The sequence below is a fragment of the Pristiophorus japonicus genome, chromosome 15, assembly GCF_044704955.1.
Source record: "Pristiophorus japonicus isolate sPriJap1 chromosome 15, sPriJap1.hap1, whole genome shotgun sequence".
NCBI classification, from domain to species: Eukaryota; Metazoa; Chordata; class Chondrichthyes; family Pristiophoridae; genus Pristiophorus; species Pristiophorus japonicus.
This window is the reverse complement of record NC_091991.1, coordinates 94,835,937-94,858,294: the sequence shown is the minus strand read 5'-3', so window position 1 is coordinate 94,858,294 and position 22,358 is coordinate 94,835,937. Positions and strand designations below refer to the sequence as shown.

At 46.3% G+C, this 22,358-nt stretch overlaps 1 long non-coding RNA gene across 1 annotated transcript in view; it reads right to left on the bottom strand.

Annotated features, from left to right (window-relative positions):
• Positions 1-22,358, bottom strand: part of LOC139281593 (uncharacterized) — a 32,482-nt gene that overhangs the window by 2,953 nt on the left and 7,171 nt on the right. Inside the window, exon 2 of the long non-coding RNA XR_011596892.1 lies at positions 17,050-17,115. This is a non-coding gene — a long non-coding RNA (uncharacterized lncRNA). The remainder of the gene's footprint in view (positions 1-17,049; positions 17,116-22,358) is intronic.

Genomic DNA, 22,358 nt, shown 5'->3' with positions numbered 1-22,358 from the left:
TTGTATTCATTGGAGTTCAGAAGAATGAGAGGGGACCTCATAGAAACGTTTCAAATTCTGACGGGGTTAGACAGGTTAGATGCAGGAAGAATGTTCCCAATGTTGGGGAAGTCCAGAACCAGGGGACACAGTCTAAGGATAAGGGGTAAGCCATTTAGGACCGAGATGAGGAGGAATTTCTTCACCCAGAGAGTGGTGAACCTGTGGAATTCTCTACCACAGAAAGTTGTTGAGGCCAATTCACTAAATATATTCAAAAAGGAGTTAGATGAAGTCCTTACTACTAGGGGAATCAAGGGGTATGGTGAGAAAGCAGGAATGGGGTACTGAAGTTGCATGTTCAGCCATGAACTCATTGAATGGCGGTGCAGGCTAGAAGGGCCGAATGGCCTACTCCTGCACCTATTTTCTATGTTTTTATGTTTCTAAAGCGATTTGAACATCTCTTTCAGCCAGGTGTGGGCACTTTCAAAGGGGCTAAAGTCAAAATCTACATCACACAGGATGTTAGACCGGTCCATCACAAGGCCAGAGCTGTACCCTATGTGATGAGGGAAAAGATTGAACACGAACTAGACAGGCTTCTGCGGGAAGGCATTATATCACCTGTGGAATTTAGCGACTGGGCAAGTCCCATCGTCCCAGTCATGAAGCCTGATGGATCCGTACGAATCTGTGGGGACTACAAATCTACCATAAACAGAGTCTCTCTACAGGACCAGTACCCGCTGCCCAGAGCGGAGGACTTATTTGCCACATTGGCTGGAGGTAAACTTTTCTCAAAACTAGACCTCACATCTGCATATATGACGCAAGAATTGACCGAGGAATCCAAGCTACTCACCACCATCAACACACATCGAAGCCTTTTCAGGTACAATTGATGCCCATTCGACATCAGGTCAGCAGCTGCCATATTCTAGCGCAACATGGAGAGTCTGCTCAAGTCCATCCCGGGGACGATTGTATTTTAAGACGACATACTTATTACGGGCAGGGACACCGACTCCCATCTCCGTAACTTGGAGGAAGTGCTAAAGCGGTTGGATCGGGTCGGCCTGCGAGTCAAGAAATCCAAGTGCCTGTTTCTCGCACCCGAGGTTGAATTTTTGGGCAGAAGGATTGCCGCTGATGGAATCCGCCCAACAGAGTCCAAAACAAAAGTAATTCGCCTGGCACCCAGGCCCCAGAATGTCTCAGAACTGCCCGCCTTTCTCGGGCTACTCAATTACTTTGGGAACTTTATGCAGAACTTAAGCACGCTGCTGGAGCCTCTCCACATGCTACTCAGGAAAGGGTGCAATTGGTTTTACGGGGACGCCCAGGAACGCGCCTTCAATAAGGCACGCAACCTTCTGTGTTCCAACAGTATTTTGGCTTTCTTTGATTCAGGTAAAAAGCTAGTTCTCACATGCGATGTGTTAGCGTATAGGATCGGGTGCGTTTTACAACATGTCAATAGTGCGGGTAAATTACAACCCATAGCTTATGCCTCCAGGTCACTTTTGCGGGCGGAGCGCGGGTACAAAATGGTGGAGAAGGAGGTGCGTGTACGGTGTCAAAAAGATGCACCAATACCTTGTCGGGGCCAAGTTCGCGTTAGAAACCGACCACAAGCCCCTCACGTCCCTCCTATCCGAGAGCAAAGCAATAAACGGCAACGCCTCGGCGCGCATTCAACGGTGGGCACTCATGCTGGCGTCCTACGACTATACCATAAGGCACAGACCAGGCACAGACAACTGTGCCGACGCGCTCAGCAGGCTACCCCTGGCGACCACGGAAGGGTCTGACGAACAAGCCTGTGAGATAGTCATGGCAATCAATGCCTTTGAGTCCACAGGTTCACCCATGACAGCTTGCCAAATCAGAGCCTGGACGGCCAGCGACCCCACGTTATCCTTAGTAAAAAGATGTGTCCTAACCGGTGACTGGGCAGAGGCTCGCGATGCCAGCCCCGAGGAGATCAAACCCTTTCACAGGCGCATGCATGAGCTATCACTACAAGCAGACTGCCTGATGTGGGGCAGCCGAGTAGTTATGCCTCTGCGAGGCAGAGAGGCATTTGTCCGGAAGCTCCACTGCGAGCACCCGGGGATCGTTCTCATGAAGGACATAGCCAGATCCCACGTCTGGTGGCCTGGCATTGACACGGACTTGGAGCTCTGTGTCCGACAGTGCACCATTTGTGCCCAACTTAGTAATGCCCCCAGGGAGGCTCCCCTGAGCCCCTGGCCCTGGCCTACCAAACCGTGGTCGCGGGTGCACATAGACTATGCAGGCCCATTCATGGGCAAAATGTTCCTCGTAGTTGTAGATGCATTTTCAAAGTGGATCGAATGCACCATTTTAAACTCGAGCACCACCTCCACCACTGTGGAGAGCCTCGCAACCATGTTTTCAACGCACGGAATCCCTGACATATTGGTCAGTGACAATGGTCTGTGCTTCACCAGCGTAGAATTCCAAGATTTTATAATTGACCACGGCATAAATCACGTCAAGACGGCACCATTCAAGCCAGCCTCCAACGGTCAGGCGGAGCGAGCAGTGCAAATCATTAAACAAGGCATGCTTAAAATCCAAGGTCCCACGCTGCAGGGTCGCCTGCCGTGACTGCTGCTGGCATACAGATCTCGTCCGCACTCATTGACTAGGGCTCCCCCCGCGCAACTGTTGATGAAAAGGACTTTAAAAACAAAGCTCTCATTAATCCTCCCAGACATGCACGAAATCGTTGAGGCAAAGCGCTGTAAGCTGACCAAGTACCATGACCGAAATTCGAGGGGGAGATGGAATGAGATAGGGGACAAAGTGTTTGTACTAAACTATGGCAGGGGTCCCAAATTGCTTGCAGGGACAGTAACGGGCAAGGAAGGAAACAGGCTACTGGTAGTAAAAATGGACAATGGCCGGAGGCATGTAGACCAAGTCAAAAGCAGATTCACCAACAACACTGCGGAACGAGAGGCGGACTACAATGTGGAACTCACATCACACGTGGTGGACAGACAGAGGGAACAACCTGAGGAAAGGGCAATCCTAACAGACAGCCCAGGCGACATACCAGCAACCACACCCAAAGAAAAACAGACACCAAGGCAAACAACTGAACCACAACTCAGACGCTCCACATGAGAGCGTAGACCACCTGAGAGACTGAACCTATAAAGACAATAAGACCTTGTGGGAGGGTGATGTCATGTATCTTACATTATTATATATAACTGTATCCTAACATGCTATACATAACTGTAATAAGATATGACCTGTAACCACCAGCATACCTTACCACCAGGTACACCTTGCAAGAGACAGGTATATAAGGACAGGTCTCAGGCAAGTGCAGCATTCGAGAGCTGTGTAATAAAGGTGCAGGTCCAGAGTGACCTTGACTTCACTATATGCCTCGTGTGAATCTGTACTGAGGGGACAGGACTTTACCAGTATATTTCTTCGTGTCTCCAATTCTTCAATGAGTCTCTTCTTCTGACTCCAATCTTCAGTGATTCTCTCCTTCTGTCCCTGATCCTTCAGTGAATTGTTCCCTATCTCCAATCTGACAATTTGTTTCCCTCTGTCCACAATCCTTCATTGGATCCTTCCCTCTGTTGCTGATCTTTCAGTGAATTGCACCCTTTTCATCTTCTGTGAAAACATTTACCACTACACATCTATGGTTCTATTTTCCAGTTTTCCCTTCCATTTAATCTGTCCAAGTTCCCCCTTTATTTCATTATAATTTGCTTTTTTCAACGAAGTGGCCTTCATTTTCCATTCTTACACTAACTCTAATTATAGTGTGGTCACTCTTTATTTTATGTATTCATTCACGGGCTGTGGGTGTTGCTGGCAAGGCACATCCCTAATTGCCCTTGAGAAGCTGGTGTTGAGTTGCTTTTTTGAACTGCCACAATCCGTGAGGTGAAGGTACTCCAACAGTGCTTTTAGGTGGGGAGTTGCAGGATTTTGACCCAGAGACAATGAAGGACTACAAAATGTTTCTAAGTGCTGTGCGACAGCACTTCCAATTTTGGCCCAAGTCCCCAGATGTTGGTGAGGAGGAATTTGCAGGGCCAGATTAAAATTAGTTCATTAATAAATCTGGAATAAAAAGTTAGTATCAGCAATAGTGACCATGAAACTACTAGATTGTCATAAAAACCCATCCAGTTCACTACTATCCTTTAGGGAAGAAAATCTGCTGTCCTTACCTGGTCTGTCTATATGTGACTCCAGACTCACAGCAATACAGTTGACTCTTAACTGCCTTCTGAAATGGCATAGTAAGCCTCCCAATTGTACCAAATCACAACAAAAGGAGTATATAAAAAATAAAACTGGATGGACCACCCAGAATCGACCTAGGCAGCGGACACGACAAAGGCACACCCATCCTAGTCGACCCTGCAAAGTCCTCCTCACTAACATCTGGGGATCAGTGCCATAATTGGGAGAGCTGTCCCACAGACTAGTCAAGCAACAGCCTGACATAGTCATACTCACAGATTCATATCTTTCAGCTAATGTCCCAGACTCCTCCATCACTATCGGCAGGTACAGTGGTATACAGTCAGGAGGGAGTGGCCCTGGGAGTGCTCAACATTGACTCCGGACCCCATGAAGTCTCATGGCATCAGGTCAAACATGGGCAAGGAAACCTCCTGCTGATTACCACCTATCGCCCTCCCTCAGCTGATGAATCAGTATTCTCCAAGTTGAACACCATGTGAAAGAAGCACTGAGGGTAGTAAGGGCACAGAACATACTCTGGGTGGGGGACTTCAATGTCCATCCTCAAGAGTGGCTCGGTCCTAAGGGACATAGCTACCAGGCTGGACCTGCAGCAGGTGGTGAGAGAACCAACAGGAAGGAAAAACCTACTTGACCTCGTTCTCGTCAATCTACCTGTCACAGATGCATCTTTTCATGACAATATTGCTAGCAGTGACCACGGCACTGTCCTTGTGGAGATGATGACCCGTCTTCACACTGAGGACACCTTCCATCGTGTTGTGTGGCACTACCACCATGCTAAATGGGATAGATTCAGAACAGATCTTGCAGCTCAAAACAGCACCATGAGGTGCTGTGGGCCATCAGCAGCAATGGAATTATATTCCACCAAACTTTCTTACTTCATGCCCTGGCATATCCATCATTTTACATCAAGTCAGAGGACAACCTTGGTTCAATGAGGAGTGTAGAAGAGCATGCCAAGTGCAGCACCAGGCATACCTAAAAATGAGGTACCAACTTGGGGAACCTGTAACACAGTACTAAATACATGCTAAGCAGCAGAAGCAGCATGCTATAGACAGAGCTAAGTGATCCCACAATCAAAAGATCAGATCAAAGCTTTGCAGTCCTGCTACATCCAGTCGTGAATGGTGGTGGACATCATTATCATAGGCAGTCCCTCGAAATCCAGGAAGACTTGCTTCCACTCTAAAAGTGAGTTCTCAGGTGACTGAACAGTCCAATATGGGAACTACAACTACCGTCTCTGTGGACGCTTGAACAACTAACAGGAGGAGGAGGTTCCATAAACATCTCCATTCTCAATGATGGCCGAGCCCAGTACATGAGTGCAAAAGCCAAGGCTGAAGCACTCGCAACCATCTTCAGCCAGAAGTGCCAAGTGGATGATCCATCTCGGCCGCTTCCTGAAGTCCCTACTATCACAGAAGCCAGTCTTCAGCCACTTCAATTCACTCCACGTGATATCAAGAAACAGCCAAGCGCACTGGATACAGCAAAGGCTTTGAGCCCCAACAACATCTCGACTGTTGTGCTAAAGACTTGTGCTCCAGAACTAGCCGCGCCTCCAGCCAAGCTGTTCCAGTACAGCTACAACACTGGCATTTACCCGACAATGTGGAAAACTGTCCACGTATGTCCTGTCCACAAAAAGCAGGAGAAATCCAATCTGACCAATTACCGCCCCATCAGTCTACTCTCAATCATCAGCAAAGTGATGGAAGTGCTATCAAGCGGTCATTATCATAGGCAGTCCCTCGGAATCGAAGAAGACTTGCTTCCACTTTTAAAATGAGTTCTCAGGTGGCTGAACAGTCCAATACGAGAACCACAGTCCCCGTCATCGGTGCGACAGATAGTCATTGAGGGAAACAGTGGGAGGGACAGGTTTGCTGCATGCACTTTCCGCTGCCTGCGCTTGATTTCTGCATGCTTTCGGCGATGAGAGCATCCCTTCCGGATGCACTTCCTCCACTTAGGGTGGTCTTTGGCCAGGGACTCCCAAGTGTCAGTGGGGATGTTGCACTTTATCAGGGAGGCTTTGAGGGTGTCATTGTAACGTTTCCTCTGCCCACCTTTGGCTCGTTTGCCGTGAAGGAGTTCTGAGCAGAGCGCTTGCTTTGGGAGTCTCGTGTCTGGCATGCGAACAATGTGGCCTGCCCAGCAGAGCTGATCAAGTGTGGTCAGTGCTTCAATGCTCGGGATGTTGGCCTGGTCAAGGACGCTAATGTTGGTGCGTCTGCCCTCACAGGGGATTTGTAGGGTCTTGCGGAGACATCGTTGGTGGTATTTCTCCAGCGACTTTTGAGGGGTCTACTGTACATGGTCCATGTCTCTGAGCCATACAGGAGGGCGGGTATTGCTATAGCCCTGTAGACCATGAGCTTGGTGGCAGTTTTGAGGGCCTGGTCTTCAAACACTCTTTTCCTCAGACGGCCGAAGGCTGCACTGGCGCACTGGAGGCAGTGTTGAATCTCGTCGTCAATGTCTGCTCTTGTTGATAAGAAGCTCCCGAAATGGTCCACGTTGTCCAGGGCCGCGCCGTGGATCTTGATGACTGGGGGGGGCAGTGCTGTGCGGCGAGGACAGTCTGGTGGAGGAACTTTGTCTTACTGATGTTTAGCGTAAGGCCCATGCTTTCGTACACCTCAATAAATACGTCGACTATGTCCTGGAGTTCAGCCTCTGTATGTGCGCAGATGGGTGATCTTGGACCTGTCCTGGAGGCGGCGAAAGTTGAACAGCTTCCCACTGGTTCTGTAGTTTAGTTCCACTCCAGCGGGGAGCTTGTTGACTGTGAGGTGGAGCATGGCAGCGAAGAAGCTTGAGAAGAGGGTTGGGGCGATAACGCAGCCCTGTTTGACCCCAGTCCGGACGTGGATTGGGTCTGCAATGGATCCGTTAGTAAGTGTGATATATTCACAGAGCACAAGCACACACAGCTTCCAACATGGCAGGCAGCTCTCTCGGAAGCCTCTGGAAATCTGCCTGCAAGTGCAGGTTTATTATTAACCCTGCACTTGCAGTACACATTACGTCCACATCCACAGTGTGGAGCTACAAACATTACAAGCTTACAGACATTACAGTAAGGATCACGGCCTGCATGTCGTCATGGAGCAGGCGGAGGATGGTGACGAACTTTTGGGGGCATCTGAAATGGAGGAGGACACTCCATAGACTCTTGCAGTTGACAGTGTCAAAGGCCTTTATAAGGTCGAAGAAAGCCATTATAAGGGCTGGCGCTGTTTCCTGCATTTTTCCTGCAGCTGTCGCGCTGTAAAAATCATGTCCGTTGTGCCCAGTAGGAGACGAAATCCGCACTATGACTCCGGGAGGAGCTCCTCGGCCTTAGGGAGAAGATGGTTGAGGAGGATTCTAGTGACGACTTTCCCAGTGGCTGATAACAGGGAGATTCCTCTGTAGTTGCTGCAGTCGGACTTGTCCCCTTTTTTAAAGATGGTCACAATCACTGCATCTCTGAGATCTCCTGGCATGCTCTCCTCTCAACAGATGAGAGAGATGAGGTCATGTATTCGTGCCAACAGTGCCTATCCGCCATACTTCAGTGCCTCAACAGGGATTCCATCCGCTCCCATAGCCTTATTGTTCTTAAGTTGTCTTATGGCTTTTTCTACCTTGTGCAGTGTTGGGGTTTTACTGAGGTGGTGGCGGGTCGCATGTTGCGGGATGGAGTCGAGAACACTCGAGTTAATGGCAGAGTCTCAATTGAGGAGATCTTCGAAGTGCTCCTTCCAGCGGGCCCCTGACTGCCTCGGTGTCCTTGGTGAGTGTTTCCCCGTTCTTGGCCAGCAGTGGGGTAGGGCCTTGGGAGTTTGGACTGTAGGTGGCCTTGACTGCGATGAAGAATCCTCGCATAACGTGGCTGTCAGCCAGTTGTTGTATCTCCTGTGCTTTCTCCATCCACTACCTGTTCTTTAGGTCCCGGGTTTTTTGTTGGACCTGAGCCTTGAGCCGTCTGTAATGCTGCCTTGCTGCTCCCGGGTTGGGTTGTTGTTTAAGGCTCAGAAATGCCCCACGTTTGCAATCTATTAGCTCTTGGATCTCCTGATCATTCTCATCAAACCAGTCCTGGTGTTTCCTGGTTGAGTGACCAAGTGTCTCTTTGCAGGCACTGGTTATGGAGGCCTGGAGGGCAGACCAAGCGCTGTGGGCATTCTGCGTACTTACTCACCAATAACCTGCTCACCGATGCTCAGTTTGGTTTCCACCAGGACCACGTGGCTCATTACAGCCTTGGTCCAAACATGGACAAAAGAGCTGAATTCCAGAGATAAGGTGAGAGTGACTGGCCTCGACATTAAGGCAGCATTTGACCGAGTGTGGCATCAAGGAGCCCGAGTAAAATTGAAATCGATGGGAATCAGGATGAAAACTCTCCACTGGCTGGAGTCATACCTAGCGCAAAGGAAGATGGTTGTGGTGATTGGAGGTCAATCATCTCAGCCCCCAGGACATCGTTGCAGGAGTTCCTCAGGACAGTGTCCTAGGCCCAACCATCTTCAGCTGCTTCATCAATGACCTTCTCCCTATCATAAGGTCAGAAGTGGGGAGTTCGCTGATGATTGCACAGTGTTCAGTTCCATTCGCAACTCCTCAGATAATGAAGCAGTCCGTGCCCACATGCAGCAAGACCTGGACAACATTCAGGCTTGGGCTGAAAAGTGGCATGTTATATTCGTGCCACACAAGTGCCAGGCAATGACTATCTCCAACAAGCGAGAGTCTAACCACTGCCCCTTGACATTCAACGGCATTACCATTGCCACTCTGCCTTGAATACCGTGGGTTTAACCTTCATGACCAGTCCACCAAGTGGGACTTTACCAAAAGCCTTGCTAAAATCCATATATACTACATCGTATGCACTATCCTCATCGACCCTCTTGGTTACCTCCTCAAAAAATTAAATGAGGTTAGTCAAATACGATCTTCCCTTAATAAATCTTGCTGACTGTCTCTAATTAATCCTTGCCTTTCCAAATGTAGATTTAGCCTGTCTTTCAGGATTTTTTCCAATAATTTTCCCACTACTGAGGTTAGGCTGACAGGCCTGTAATTACTCGGCCTTTCCCTTTCTCCCTTCTTAAACAAGGGTACTACATTAGCAGTCTGCCATTCCTCTGGCAACATGCCCAGATCCAAAGAGGACTGGAAAATGATGGTCAAGGCCTCTGCTATTTCCTCTTTTACTTCGCTCAGTGATAACCTCTTTGTGGAAGCACAGTCTCCGAAGGCAGGTGGTGCCAGGCAAGTTGAGGTAAGACTGCTTCTCCCTGTACTTGCGGGGGGTGTAACATCTGGTCCTCCTCATCAGTCTGGCACGTCTTACATTGGGCACACAATGCTGTTGAGTGTACCTTCGCCGATCTCAAGTCTGCTGCATGTAATTGGTCATCAAGAGAGGGTGAGAAAGGACAAGCCCCATTGCAGTAGCTCTCTGTTTCCCACCGATTGGTCACAAACAATGAATGCCCCGACGAAGACAACGATTCAAATCCAATCGGTCATAGCATGGTCAAGATGTTTGTACAGATGTTCACATCAACTCCAAAGACCTCCAGAATACATCTGAACTCCCCCAAGGTTGAAGCACAGCAGCCTTTTAAAGGACGCGACATGTGATGCAGAACATGGCGTCAATAACGTTGTGATTAGTTCCGGTTAGTTCCACTTTTTGTGGGCGTTTTTTTGGGCGAGCGATATTGTGGGCGATTGTGGGTGAAAGTGACGCTGGGCGATCTCATGGGCGTTGATTTTGCCCATTCTGATGATTCTGCCCAAAAAAAGTGGGCGGGCGGTATTATTTTTTCTCAGCGTTAAGCACATGGGGAAAGTAACGCTCACCGATAAGTTTCTGAAAAATGCCCGTCAATTTCCATTTTGTGGCTAAATGGGCGATATAAGGGCATTATACGTCATTTCAGCGGTAAAATGGGCCTGAAATGGGTGTTAAGCATGCAAAAAAAGTGGAGGTTCTAGCCCATAAAAACAGATTGTAAACGTTTCTCTAGATATGTAAATAGGAAGAGATTAGTGAAAGTAAGCTTGGGCCCATTAGAGGCAGAGGCAGGAGAAATTATAATGGGCAATAATGAAAAGAGACATTAAACAAATACTTTGCATCTGTCTTCACGGTAGAAGACACAAAAAACATCCAGGAAATAGTGGAGAACCAAGAATCTAGAGAGAATGAGGAACTGAAATAAATCAGTATAAGCAAAGACACAGTACTGGAGAAATTAGTTGGACTAAGTGGCAACAAATCCCCTGGAGTTGACAACCTGCATCCTAGTGTTTTAGAAGAGGTAGCTGCACAGATAGTGGATGCACTGGTATTAATTTTCCAGAATTCCCTAGATTCTAGAACAGCCCCCAAGGATTGGAAGGTAGCCCCGCTATTTAAGAAAGGAGGAAGAGAAGAAATGAGGAACTTTAGGCCAGTTAGTCTGACATCATTAATAAGCAAAATGCTAGAATCTATTATGAGGGACATGGTAACAGAGCACTTAGAAAATCGTAATATGATTAGGCAGAGTCAACGTGATTTTATGAAAGGGAAATCATGTTTGACAAATCTGTTAGAGATGTAACTAGTAGCTTGGATAGGGGGGACCAGTGAATGCTGTATTTGGATTTTCAGAAGACATTCAATAAGGTGCCACACAAGAGGTTATTATACAAAATTAAAACTCATGGGATTCGGCGTAGTATATTAGCATGGATTGAGGATTGGTTAATGGATAGAAAACAGAATAGGAATAAACCGGACATTTTCAGGTTGGCAGACTGTAACTAGTGGGGTACCGCAAAGATCGGTGCTTGGGCCTCAGCTATTTACAATCTGTATCAATGATTTAGATGAAAGGGATAGACAAGATAGAGGCAGAGAGGTTGTTTCCACTGGTCGGGGAGACTAGAACTAGGGGGCACAGCCTCAAAATACGGGGGAGCCAATTTAAAACCGAGGTGGGAAGGAATTTCTTCTCTCAGAGGGTTGTGAATCTGTGGAATTCTCTGCCCAGGGAAGCAGTTGAGGCTAGCTCATTGAATGTATTCAAATCACAGATAGATAGATTTTTAACCAATAAGGGAATTAAGGGTTATGGGGAACGGGCAGGTAAGTGGAGCTGAGTCCACAGCCAGATCAGCCATGATCTTGTTGAGTGGCGGAGCAGGCTCGAGGGGCTAGATGGCCTACTCCTGTTCCTAATTCTTATATTCTTATGTTCTAGATGAAGGGACTGAGTGTAATGTATCCAAGTTTGTTGATGATGCAAAGTTAGATGGGAAAGTGAGCTGTGAGGAGGACACAAAGAGATATGGACAGGTTGACCGAGTGGGCAGGAACATGGCAAATGGAATACAATGTGGGGAAGTATGAAGTTATCCACTTTGGCAGGAAAAACAAAAAAGCAGAATATATTTTGAATGTTGAGAGACTGGGAAATGTTTGCATTCATGGGGACTTGTGTCCTGTACATGAATCACAGAAAGTTAACATGCAGGTACAGCAAGCAATTAGGAAAGCAAATGGTATGTTGCTTTTGTTATAAAGGAGTTAGAGTACAAGAGTAAAGAAGTATTACTACAATTATACAGGACATTGGTGAGGCCAAACCTGGAGTACTGTGTACAGTTCTGGTCTCCTTACCTAAGGAAAGACATACATGCTTTTGAGGGAGTGCAACAAAGGTTCACTAAACTGCTTCCTGGGATGAGGGGATTGCTCTACAAGGAGAGATTGAGTAAACTAGGCCTATATTCCCTAGAGTTTAGAAGAATGAGAGGTTATGCAATTGAAACACATAAAAGTTTTAAGGGACTTGATAGGGCTAATGCTGAGAAAATATTTCTCCTACTGGGGAATCTAGAACATGGGGTCACAGTCTCAAAATAAGGGGTCGGCCATTTAGGACAGAGACGAGGAGACATTTCTTCACTCAAAAAGGTTGTGAATCTTTGGAATTCTCTACCTCAGAGTGCTGTGGATGCTCAGTCGTTGAGTATAGTCAAGACAGAGGACGATAAACTTTTGGGAACTAAGGAAATTAAGAGATATAAGGATACTGCGGGAAGGTGGAATTGAGGTAGAAGATCAACCATAATCTTGTTGAATGGCGGAGCAGGCTTTCAAAAGGCCAAATGACCTACTCTAGCTCCTATTTATTATATATTCATATGTCAGGTAATTCCTCATAATTTAACCCTTTAAGCCCATGTATCATTCTGGTGAATCTACACTGCATCCCCTTCAAGGCCAATATATCTTTCTTGAGGTTTAGTACCCAAAATTCAATGCAATACTCCAGTTGAGGTCTGACCAAGGCTCTGTACAACTGAAGCATCACTTCCTCTCCTTTGTATTCCTGCCCCCTTGAGACGAAGAACAACAGTTCATGAGATTTTTTTGATTACTTTTTGTACTTGTACACCAGATTTTAGTAATATGTGTAGCTGGATATTCAAATTCCTTTGCTCCTCCACAGTTTCTCGTGTCTCATCATTGAGAAAATATTACAATTTGTCTTTCTTGGATCCAAAATGGATGACATCACAGTGGAAATAGAGGCCGAGACATGGAGAGTGAGGGTAGAAGGAATGACTGAAAGCTTGGTCAGGGAGATAAGTGTTGAGGTTTTTAAAAGTGGAGAGAGAAAAGGAGAGGCAGAGGGATGTAGCAAGGGAGTTCGACTAGAATGTGGGCATGGAGGTGATTTGAGAGGGAAGCAGTTGAGTGGCAGGGAAGTCAAGGAAGATTTTTCGTATGTAGAGAGCATGGGAGGAGATGGTGTGAAACTACAGAGTGGGTGAGGGGCTGGGACAGGGACAAGTCAGGAGAGAAGAGGCAAAGGCATAGTATTATGGAAGCAAGAATCAAGTGAGGCATGGTGCTGCAAGAGGGGGAGATGAAAAAGGACATTTTGGATGGGGAGAAGAAAAGGAAAGAGTAGGGCAGGACCTGGAAATGGCTAATAATATATGGCAGTAAGGGACTCGGAACCATGCAACAGGCATGAATGGGGATTGGGGGGAGGGTGGGGAAAGAAAATCTGAGGTTGCATGGGCAAGAGCCAAAGAGTTAGGCATTGTAAGGAGTGGTCATTAGGATTGGACCTGTTACAAAGCAGAAACCAGCCCAATATCTGAGGCCTGCTCTGAGGGGAAAGGGAATCTCTGGGCAACTGGCTGTGCTGCAGTGAGGTCCCTTGCAGAAACCAGCAGGGGGAATCAAGAGGTAGTGCAGACCTGTTTGGCCTGTAGAAAACAAGAGAAGTCCAGTTCTGGAACCACCTTCTTCTTCTTAGGCGGTCCCTCGAATCGAGGATGACTTGCTTCCACGCCAAAAAGGGTTGAGTTCAATGAGTTCACAGGTATTTCAATGAAGGACCTAATATTCCAGGTCCAGAACTGCATATTGAAGGGTGGAAGATGCCTGTGCGTGGATTTTTTTAACGTGTGGTGACTGTTGCACTCCAGCCACCATACGGGCTTGACAGAGCTAGGTCTTGATCCAGTGGCAAGGGTTAACCAAGATGACTGGAAACCAAGCTCTGTTGCACGGACCTAGTGCGCACACATATCGCAGTGTGAGCTGGCATGTGCTGCCGCTGGGCCCTAAACTCACGCCCCTCCTGGGCCCTGATCACGTCACTCCACGATCTCCCGCCGCACCTTCGCCCCGACCTCACCGCTCCTGCTGTACCTGCCTATGCTCCAATCACCGACCTGGACATTGGTGACGTCCTATTCTGCGCCAGCTCACACTGCTCCCTGGAGTGGTAAACCGCCACGCTGCTCCAGGGCGCGCAGCTCTGCTCCTTTTAAGGCCCCGACCTGCCGCTGATGTTCCCACACAGGTCGGGGCCGCCATGCCTCCAGGTTATTGGTAGGTGTCGCTTGATAGCACTGTTGACGACACCTTCCATCACTTTGCTGATGATGGCGAGTAGACTGATCAGATGGTAATTGGCTGGAATGGATTTGTTCTGCTTTTTGTGGACAGGACATACCTGGGCAGTTTTCCACACAGTCGGGTAGATGCCAGTGTTGTACCTGTACTGGAACAGCTTGGCTAGAGGCACAGCTTGTTCTGGAGCACAAGTCTTCAGCACAATAGCCAGGATGTTGTCGGGGCCCATAGCCTTTGCTGTATCCAGTGCGCTCAGCCATTTCTTGATATCACGTGGAGTGAATCAAATTGGCTGAAGACCGGTTTCAGTAATCATATCATAGAATCATAAAAGTTTAAAGCACGGAAGGAGGCCATTTTAGGCCATTGTGTCCATGCCGGCCAACAAGAGGCTATCCAGCCTAATCCCACTTTCGAGCTCTAGGTCTGTAACCCTGCAAGTTACGGCACTTCAAGTGCACATCCAAGTACTTTTTAAATGTGGTAAGGGTTCTGCCTCTACCACCCTTTCAGGCAGTGAGTTCCAGACCCCCACCACCCTCTGGGCGAAGACATTTCCCCTCAAATCCCCTCTAAACCTTCTACCAATTACTTTAAATTTATGCCCCTGGTTGTTGACCCCTCTACTAAGAGAAATAGGCCCTTTCTATCCACTATATTTAGGCCCTTCATAATATTATACACCTCAATGAGGTCTCCCCTCAGCCTCCTCTTTTCCAAGGAAAACAAACCTAGCCTGTCCAATCTGTCCTCATATCTTAGATTCTCCACTCCCGGCAACATCCTCGTAGTGCTCCAGCTGTAGCCTAACCAGTGTTTTATACAGTTCACCCCCCTGCTCTTGTATTCTATGCCTCGGCTAATAAAGGCAAGTATTCTGTATGCCTTCTTAACCACCTTATCTACGTGGCCTGCTACTTTTTAGGGATCTGTGGACCTGCACTCCAAGGTCCCTTTGTTCCTCTACACTTCTCAGTGTCCTACCATTTAATGTGTATACCCTTTCCTTGTTAGCCCTCCCAAAATGCATTACCTCACACTTCTCTGGATTAAATTCCATTTGCCACTGTTCTGCCCATCTGACCAGTTGATTGATATCTTCCTGCAGTTCGCAGCTTTCTTCTTCATTAACAACCACACAGCCAATTTTAGTATCATCTGCAAACTTCATACCCCCTATATTCAAGTCTAGATCATTGATGTATATCACAAAAAGCAAGGGACTTAGAACTGAGCCCTGCGGAATGACACTAGAAACATGGTGGGGTCCTCAGGAGGAGGCCGAAATGGATCTTCTGATTGTCTTCAAAGGATTTAGGAATAGAAGTGTCATGAGGTCTTATCCAGTATTCCCTCTTTATTTTTTTTTGGTGTGTGGCCCTTTTAAGGGGATGCCTTGTCCAGTCACAGCTTTGCATTTTTTCGAAACTTAACAGAAAAAGTCGGTCCCGGGCTGTGCGGAATTGGCAGCGAGATGCACGACTGCTCAGCCAATAGGGAACGTTGGTCTAATCTATGACAGGCAGTTGTGATAAAGGCAAAATATGATGTATAAAAGAGCATAGCCCCTGGCCACACTGACCCTGTGTACACAGTGACCCCTGACCCCACTGACCCTGTGTACACAGTGACCCCTGACCCCACTGACCCTGTGTAGTGACCCCTGACCCCACTGACCCTGTGTACACAGTGACCCCTGTCCCCACTGACCCTGTGTACACAGTGACCCCTGACCCCACTGGACACCCTGAAAGCCTCCTTGACAAAGTGCAACAAACCCAGCAACTCCTGGGAATCCCTGGCCCACGACCGTCCTAAGTGGAGGAAGAGCATCCGGGATGGCGCTGAGCACCTTGAGTCTCATCGCCGAGAGCATGCAGAAAACAAGGGCAGGCAGCGGAAGGAGCGTGCGTCAACCCAGGCTCCCCGACCACCCTTTCCTTCAACCACTGTCTGCCCCACCTGTGATAGACTGTAGGTCCCGCATTGGACTCCTCAGTTACCTGAGAACTCACTTTTATGGTGGAAGCAAGTCATCTTTGACTCCAAGGGACTGCTATGATGATGATGGCCCCACTGACCCGGTGTACAGAGTGACCCCTGTCCCCTCTGACCCTGTGTACACAGTTGTGGAATCAGTGAGAAGCTGATAACTGACCCTGTAGATAGCAGAGGAGCAAAGTACACACCATGGGTTTGGGTGTGATGGGGAATGTATGGGACAGGCTGGGTGGACCAGAGCCTTTTCCTGTCTGTCTTTGTTCATATGTTCATATCGGTCAGCAGAGAATGATCCAGAAGATGAGTAGAGGAAAAAGAAAGAAAAAGACTTGGATTTATACAGCATCTTTCACAACCACTGGACATCTCAAAGCACTTTACAGACAGTGAAGTACTTTTGGAGTGTAGTCACTGTTGTAATGTGGGAAACGCTGCAGCCAATTTGCGCACAAATAAGTTCCCACAAACAGCAATGTGATAATCTGCTTTTGATTGAGGAATAACTCCCCTGCTCTTCTTTGAAATAGTGCCAAGTGTTCTTTTATGTCCATCTGAGAGAGCAGACGGGGCCTTGGTTTAACGTCTCATCCGAAAGACGGCACCTTCAACAGTGCAGCACATCCTCAGCACTGCACTGGGAGTGTCAGCCTAGGTTTATGTGCCAAGATCCTTGATCCCACAACCATCTGACTCAGAGGCCAGTGTGCTACCCACTGAGCCACAGCTGACAGTGGGAGTGTCAGACACTGACGTTTGACCCAGAACAACAGGGGAGGAAATGAGTTTCATTCTGCAAGTTGTGGAGAGGCAAGGTTAATTCCTAGTAAAGCAGGAGAATGCAGAGCTATTTTTACCTTCTCGTTTCTTTTTTTTAGGTTGCTGGTCAGCTGTGGTGTTGCTACAAAGTTCTGTGTCTGCATCTAGGAGAGGAAGAAAGCGGACGGAACGTATAGGTCAGTTTCATTTATTCTCAGTCATTTGTGTTACATGTTTAGCAATATAGGCATTGAATTTAAATCTTTTCAGCAGGTGGGGTTCAAATTTTTCCTATAGTAATAGTTTCAGACAGTAGAAGTCCTTTTGTGCATCCAGCCCACCTATACACAGTAGCCCCCTCGGCCCATCGAGCCCACCTACCCACAGTACCCCCACAGCCCATCGAGCCCACCTACCCACAGTACCCCTTCGGCCCATGCCCACCTATCACCTATCCACAGTACCCCCACAGCCCATCGAGCCCACCTACCCACAGTACCGCCCTCGGCCCATTTCTAATAACCTTGAGTGACCAGAACTGTACACCGTACTCCAGCTGCGGCCTAGCCAGTTTTTTATACACTTCAAGCATAACCTCCTTGCTCTTGTATTCCATGCCTCAACTAATAAAGGCAAGTATTCCATATGACTTCATAACCAACTTATCTACCTGGCTTGCTACCTTTAGGGATCTGTGGACCTGCACTCCAAGGTCCCTTTGATCCTCTACACTTTTCAGTGTCACACCATTTAATGTGCACTCCCTTACCTTGTTAGACCTCCCCAAAGAAGAACATAAGAACATAAGAAATAGGAGCAGGAGTAGGCCATTTGGCTCCTTGAGCCTGCTCCACCATTCAATAAGATCATGGCTGATCTGATCATAGACTCAGCTCCACTTCCCTGCCCGCTCCCCATAACCATTGACTCCCTTATCGCTCAAAAATCTGTCTATCTCCGCCTTAAATATATTCAATGACCCAGCCTCCACAGCTCTCTGGGGCAGAGAATTCCACAGATTTACAACCTTCTGAGAGAAGAAATTTCTCCTCATCTCAGTTTTAAATGGGCGGCCCCTTATTCTAAAACTATGCCCCCGAGTTTTAGTTTCCCCTATGAGTGGAAATATCCTCTCTGCATCCATCTTGTCGAGACCCCTCATTATCTTCATAAGTTTCAATAAGATCACCTCTCATTCTTCTGAACTCCAATGTATATAGGCCCAACCTACTCAACCTATCCTCATAAGTCAACCCCCTCATCTCCGGAATCAACCTAGTGAACCTTCTCTGAACCTCCAACGCAAGTATATCCTTCCTTAAATACGGAGACCAAAACTGAATGCAGTACTCAAGGTGTGGCCTCACCAATAGCCTGTACAGTTGTAGCAGGACTTCCCTACTTTTATACTCTATCCCCCTTGCAATAAAGGCCAACATTCCATTTGCCTTCCTGATCACTTGCTGTACCTGCCTACTAACTTTTTGTGTTTCATGCACATGTACCCCCAGGTCTCTCTGTACTGCAGCATTTTGCAATTTTTCTCCATTTAAATTATAATTTGCTTTTCTATTATTTCTGCCAAAGTGGATAACCTCACATTTTCCCACATTTTACTCTGTCTGCCAAATATTTGCCCACTCACTTAGCCTGTCTATATCCCTTTGCAGATTTTTTGTGTCCTCCTCACAATTTGCTTTCTCACCCATCTTTGTATCATCACAAACTTGGCTACAGTACACTCGGTCCCTTCATCCAAGTCATTAATATAAATTGGAAATAGTTGAGGCACCAATCCCTGTGGCACCTCACTAATCTTTGTTTGCCGACCAGAAAATGACCCATTTATCTCGACTCTCTGTTTTCTGTTAGTTAGCCAATCCTCTATTCATGCTAATATATTACCACCAATCCCATGAGCTTTTATCTTGTGCAGTAACCTTTTATGTGGCACCTTATCGAATGCCCTCTGGAAATCCAAATACACCACATCCACTGGTTCCCCCTTATCCACCCCGCTCGTTACATCCTCAAAGAACTCCAGCAAATTTGTCAAACATGATTTCCCTTTCATAAAACCATTCTGACTCTGCTTGATTGAATCATGCTTTACCAAATGGCCCTCTAATGCATCCTTAATAATGGACTCCAGCATTTTCCGAACGACAGATGTTAGGCTAACTGGTCTATAGTTTCCTACTTTTTGTCTGCATCCCTTTTTAAATAGAAGCGTTACATTTGCGGTTTTCCAATCTGCTGGGACCACCCCAGAATCTAGGGAATTTATGGTAGATTAATGCATCCACTATCTCTACAGCCACTTCTCTTAAGACCCTAGGGTGTAAGGCATCAGGTCCGGGGAACTTGTCTGCCTTTAGTCCCATTATTTTACCTAGTACTACTTCATTGGTGACTATTGGGATGTTTTTAGTGTCTTCTACTGTGAAGTTCGATACAAAATATTTGTTCAACATCTCTGCCATTTCCCTGTTGTCCATTATTAATTCCCCAGTCTCATCCACCAGGGGGCCAACATTTACTTTAGCCACTCTTTTCCTTTTTATGTACCTATGGAAACTCTTACTATCTGTTTTTATATTTCGTGCTAGTTTACTTTCATAATCTATCTTCCCTCTCAATCATTTTTTTAGTTGTTCTCTGCTGGCTTTTAAAAGTTTCCCAATCAGCTGTCCTCCCACTAGTCTTGGCCACATTGTCTGCCTTTGTTTTTAATTTGATACCCTCCCTTATTTCCTTAGCTAGCCACGGATGTTTACCCCTTCTCTTACAATCTTTCCTTCTCATTGGGATATATTTTTGTTCTGAGTTATGAAATATCTCCTAAAATATCTGCCACTGCTCTTCAACCATCCCATACTTTAGTCTATTTTCCCAGTCCACTTTAGCCAACTCTGCCTTCATACCTTTGTAGTCTCCTTTGTTTAAGCTTAGGACCCTGGTTTGAGAACCAACTTTCTCTCCCTCCAACTGAATTTGAAATTCAACCATATTATGGTCACTCATTCCGAGAGGATCCTTTACTATGAGATCATTTATTAATCCCGCCTCATTACACAGTACTAGATCTAAGGTAGCCTGCTCCATGGTTGGTTCCACATTACCTCACACTTATCCGGATTGAATTCCATTTGCCACTGTTCTGCCCACCTGACTAGTACATTGATATGTTCCTGCAGTCCACAGCTTTTTTCTTCATTATCATGGTCAAGCTAGACTTTCCCTTTTGAAATCCATGCTGACTATTCATTATTATATTTTGGGTTTCTAGATGTTCTTCTATTTTCTCCTTTAGTCGGGATTCTATTATTTTTCCTACCACCGATATTAAGCTAACTGGTCTGTAGTTCCCTGAACATGTTCTATCTCCTTTCTTAAATATAGGTATTATGTTAGCTATCCGTCAGTCCTCTGGCACTACACCTTTTCTAATGAATTATTAAATATTTATAGTAATGCCTCTGCAATCTCTTCCCTAGATTCTTTTAAAATGCGTGGATGTTATCCATCCAGACCAGGGTTTTTTTTCCTCTTTCAGTTTGATCAGTTTATTTAATAATTGCAGTTATTTCATTACTAATCTCATGATCCAATGTCATGTCCACCTGTTCTATCTGCCTGGTAAATACTGAGGCAAAGTGATTATTTAATATTTTTATTACTTACAATGTAATTTGAATTTCTTTTATTTAGTTTTTTCGCCTGTGTCTATCTGCCTGTGCATTTTGGCTGCTGCTTCAGACCTGAGCCTTTTACCTCTTTTACACTTCCTTCTCTGGCTTTTTCTCTCTTTCCCTCCCTTGTCAATATTTAACGTGTTGTAAAATTGTTGTGAAGCGCCTTGAGACGTTTTACTACGTTAAAGGTGCAATATAAATACAAGTTATTATTATTTATTATTATTAGGAGAAGTAGCGGCAGAGATTGTAGATGCATTGGTTGTAATTTACCAAAATTCCCTGGTTTCTGGGGCGGTCCCAGCGGTTTGGAAAAGTACAAAATGTAACGCCCCTGTTTAAAAAAGGAGGCTGACAAAAAGCAGGAAACTATAGACCAGTTAGCCTAATATCTGTGGTTGAGAAGATGTTGGAGTCCATTATTAAAGAAGCAGTAGCAGGACATTTGGAAAAGCAAAATTCAGTCAGGCAGAGTCAGCATGGATTCATGAAGGGGAAGTCATGTTTGACAAATTTGCTGGAATTCTTTGAGGATGTAACGTGCAGGGTGGATAACGGGGAAACAGTGGATGTGGTGTATTTGGATTTCCAGAAGGCATTTGACAAGGTGCCACAAAAAAAGGTTACTGCACAAAATAAAAGTTCACGGGGTTGCGGGTAATATATTAGTTTGGCTAACGAACAGAAAACAGAGAGTCGGGATAAATGGTTTATTCTCGGGCTGACAATCAGTAACCAGTGGGGTGCCGCAGGGATCACTATTTACAATCTATATTAACTACTTGGAGGAAAGGAGTGTAACGTAGCCAAGTTTGCTGACGATACAAAGATGGGAGGAAAAGCAATGTGTGAGGAGGACACAAAAAAATCTGCAAAAGGACATAGACAGGCTAAGTGAGTGGTCAGAAATTTGGCAGATGGAGTATAATGTTGGAAAGTGTGAGGTTATGCGCTTTGGCAGAAAAAAAATCAAAGAGCAAGTTATTATTTAAATGGAGAAAGATTGAAAAGTGTTGCAGTACAGTGGGACATGGGGTACTTGTGCATGAAACACAAAAGGATAGTATGCAGGTACAGCAAGTGATCAGGAAGGCCAATGGTATCTTGACCTTTATTGCAAAGGGGATGGAGTATAAAAGCAGAGAAGCCTTACTACAGCTTTACAGGGTATTGATGAGACGATACCTGGGATACTGCGTGCATTTTTGGTTTCCATATTTACGAAAGGATATACTTGCTTTGGAGGCAGTTCAGAGCAGATTCACAAGGTTGATTCTGGAAATGAGGAGGTTGACTTATGAGGAAAGGTTAAGTAGGTTGGGCCTCTACTCATTGGAATTCAGAAGAATGAGAGGTGATCTTATCGAAACGTATAAGATTATGAGGGGGCTTGACAAGGTGGATGCAGAGAGGATGTTTCCACTGATAGGGGAGACTAGAACTAGAGGGCATGATCTTAGAATAAGGGGCCGCCCATTTAAAACTGAGAGCATTGTGGATCTGTGGAATTCGCTGCCTCAGAGAGCTGTGGAAGCTGGGACATTGAATAAATTTAAGGCAGAAATAGACAGTTTCTTAACCGATAAGGGAATAAGGGGTTATGGAGAGCGGGCAGGGAAGTGGACCTGAGTCCATGATCGGATTAAATGGCGGAGCAGGCTCGAGGGGCCGTATGGCCTACTCCTGCTGCTGCTCTTAATAATTCTGCCATC